The sequence below is a fragment of the Perca flavescens genome, chromosome 4 (assembly GCF_004354835.1).
Source record: "Perca flavescens isolate YP-PL-M2 chromosome 4, PFLA_1.0, whole genome shotgun sequence".
Taxonomy (NCBI): Eukaryota; Metazoa; Chordata; class Actinopteri; order Perciformes; family Percidae; genus Perca; species Perca flavescens.
In genome coordinates, this window is record NC_041334.1 from 1,752,199 (window position 1) to 1,755,984 (window position 3,786).

A 3,786-nucleotide genomic window follows, 5' to 3' on the forward strand; every position below is an offset into this window, starting at 1 on the left:
GAATCTTGCACCTCCCGATCTGCTCGCAGACACATCGGGGCCGCCCCGATAATATCAAACATGTTTGATATCTAGGATTATAATCGGGCGTGAAATGACTATGATTACGTCAGTACTTCCACAATAGCCAATGAGAGACAGGTCTGCAAGGAGACAGAAGTGACGGAAACTTTTGAAAATGTCCGCGAAAGCAGCTGTAGTACGGGTCGGTGGACAACTGAGTTGGAAGAAAGGATGGTGGAGATGTGGCAACAGCACGAGTGCCTGTTTAATGTCTCATCAAAAGAGTATCATAATCGGGATGATAAAGAGAAGAGCTGGGGAGAGATCGCTGCAGATCTGGACCTACCGGGTGAGTGTACAAAGTTGCTAGCGCACTAGCTAGCAAATGTAAACATTAGATCTAGGTCAGTGATCATCTTCTACATTCAGGTCTAACAAAAGAAGCATTGCACATACCGTATTTTTCGGACTATAAATCGCTCCGGAGTAGAAGTCACACAGAACAAGTAGCAGGGCGTGGAGACGTACCGTTGTCAAGCCCCTCCCGGCAGCACGGTGTTCAAGCCCCCACCTGTGGACTTGTTCCTCCAGCTCTGGCCATCTAGCTTTCAGCCCACGATTAGCCGATTAGCTTTCTTTGATTTCTTCATTGCAGTAAGAGTAACCTTTTTCACCAGTCCCTCACAAGTTTCTCCCTCATTTCAAACTTTCTTTCTGCTGCTCAATTACTGTTTTCGGCTGCATATTTTATTACCTGCAGTTTATCTCTTTTCTTTCTCAGTTGTCTTTAGGAGCAGCATATAGTTGTCACAAGCTTAGAGCGCCCTCTCGAGGCTGTAGACGGTAATGTTTCAGTATGAATTAACATGTTAAATTATATATATATATATTGATATATAAGTCGCACCTGACTATAAGTAGCAGGACCAGCCAAAGTAGGAAAAGTGCGACTTATAGTCCGGAAAATACGATAGTTTGTTTGAATAATATTATCGTCCACGCTCGTTTTATTTTCTTTTGTTTTTTATTGGTACAAAGGATAAGTATTACTATAGCAAGTTGCCGTGACACAGTATCCATTTTGTTTACATGCGCTTCCCCGTGAGATCGCGTCACGTGAGGTGCTAAATCTGGCAAGATAATCTTAAGAATATCTTGTAGTGTGTGATGCCCCACTATTTTCAAATCTTGTAGTGTGAGCATGTTTAAGATTTGAGGGAAGAAAATCTGCAAAGATTCTCCTCAAGTGTGTGCTGCAACCAGATTTCAAAATCGGTTAGGATTTTAAAACTCCTGTAGTCTGAGCCAGGCTTAAGCAGTGCAATGCAAGGTTAATAGAGCTGAGTCCTTATAGTTGCAATTTCCAAGTTGAACCACTTTAACTTGAATATAGCCTAATGGTAGAGCGCTTCTTGGCTTCAGCTTGAAAAGTTACACTTTCAACATAGTCTAACCACCGTTGATAAGCGTCCGGTATGAATGGCCAGGCGATCAGGCACGTATCTACGGCAGGTGCCCGGTGTGTTTTCACTGTTATACAGTAGCAACACCCTGCTACGCCCTGGGCAGGGCTAAATTCGGCAGTTATCCAGGCTTCCGGTTTCATATTTGTCAGTCAACTTTTCAAAATACATTCGGGGCTACACTGAAAAAAACGCTCCCATAGGTCGTTTGTTTAAGCAATTACTACTCACATTAACATGTGATATCCCAGGGTATGGTCCCATTTTAAAATAAAAGTAAACCTTAAACCAGAAGTGAGATAACGTCTGATTTTATCCCAAACCGCAATCTTTCACATTAAGTAATTCGTTTTATGTGCCTAAACGTATCCAAACTGCGATCGTTTCACAACGTTAACGTGTTTAAAACTGCATCCGTGGGGCGCCCTGGTAGCTCATCTGGTTGAGCGTGCCCCATGTACAGAGGCTCAGTCTGTGGCTCGGGTTTGGGTCCGACCCGAGGTTTGCTGCATGGCAGTACTTTTAGTGTGTATAGAGCTAGCATATTTCCACCAGACTCCATGTAAATAATCAGGACTTTTAGCGTGTATAGAGCCAGCATATCTCCACCAGACTCCATGTAAATAATCAGGACTTTTAGCGTGTATAGAGCCACCATATCTCCACCAAACTCCATGTAAATAATAGGGACTTTTAGCGTGTATAGAGCCAGTATATCTCCACCAGACTCCATGTAAATAATCAGGACTTTTAGCGTGTATAGAGCCAGCATATCTCCACATGTAAATGGGTGAATTAAGGGTTTATTTGAACCAAACCAGAGTGGTGATTGTTGGAACAGTGGAAAGATGAACCAAGACGGCTTTTCATAGTTTTATTTAGTTTCTGTCCACTTTGAATGAAGTGTGTTTAACGATGATAAAAGTCCTGATTATTTACATGGAGTCTGGTGGAGTTTGGTGATGGGGATTTCGGGGCTGTTTCATGTTAAACTAAAAGGTCTATCTCTGTAGGGATCCTTTCCATAATGTTGTCAGACACTTAAAATAATAATCTCAGTCTGTCAGCGGTAAAAACAGAACTTTTTGTGCATGGAAATTGAAGACGCGCAATTGTCCATTTACGTTACATTGCAGTTTATTTCAGTGTTGTTTAATACCGGACCAATGTCAAAGATTGTTGTTCCCATCAGTCACTCAGACACAGAAACATGCGAAAATAGGGTCCAGGTTGATAAAAACCAAAGGTACCCTATAATAAAGCATTTACAAGTTGTTTTTAGTTGTCTCATGAAAAAGGTCTGATCTTTTTCTATGGCTTCAATCGTGTCAAATCCTCCTTTGCATACGAAACAATAAGAGTAAAGAGACTCTGCAGCTGTGATAAGTGTGCCATTCATTATTCCTCCGTGTGGAGTTTGTACTTCTTCCTCACCACCAAGTTTCAATTCACAAGGAATTTATTCTGAATTTTAGAGACAGTTTAATAACCGGCCTTGGTTTTATACTATTGGTTTGACAGGAAACCTTAAATAACACCGAGCAGATTTCCCACAGTGAAAACCAGGTTACAAAGTATTTTAGAAAAATGAAACAAAGGAAATGTTCCTTGAGTCAGCCCCTCTGATAGATGATTACTTCTCTCCGGAGTTGTGACAGACTTTATGAGATGTAATTTCAGCCGACTGAGTCTCTCTTTTTTCCCCAGTAATTGAACAATCTTGTGCAAGGTACAAGATTGTACCTGTGCAGTGTTCATTGTTTGAGGTGTGCTGTCACAAACGCTTCCCTGCTCCGATTCTTTCTGCGGGGAAGCTTGATGGAAACCCTCGGGTGTCCACACGGACTGCAGTCGGGGCTGTATTAAAAGAGACGACCCCATGGAGCTGTGCAGTCGAGGATCCGAGCTGTAAATTGAAAATAAATCAACTATCCATCCCATGGAAAAGTCGTTCAGAAAACAATTCAGCCCGGCTATTATCCATCCAATCATGAGGACTCTCAACACTGTCCACACCGATAAACTCCGTCATTACAGCCGTTTATTCTACTCATGTGCAGTGACGTCTACCGAGCCTGTCCTCCCGGAAAAAAAACGCTCCCATAGGTCATTTGTTCATGCAGCAATTTTGACCTATATTTACGTTTCTAGTGGCCGTAGTAGTTATGATGGGAGCAAACAGATTTGTTGTTGGGATGTACATCATTCCGAAAAAAAAACTATCTGAAACATGTGTGATGTTTTGAACGTGTTTTCAGCAGGCCGGGGTCTGTGGAGGAAGGCAGGCCGGGCGGCGAGGCAGCAACAAAGAAAGCACCGG

General features: G+C 42.4%; 1 long non-coding RNA gene across 1 annotated transcript in view; it reads right to left on the reverse strand.

The window, feature by feature from the left end:
* Nucleotides 1-542, reverse strand: part of LOC114553931 (uncharacterized) — a 10,946-nt gene extending 10,404 nt beyond the window's left edge. Inside the window, exon 1 of the long non-coding RNA XR_003692375.1 lies at nt 460-542. This is a non-coding gene — a long non-coding RNA (uncharacterized LOC114553931). The remainder of the gene's footprint in view (nt 1-459) is intronic.
* Nucleotides 543-3,786: the final 3,244 nt, after the last annotated feature.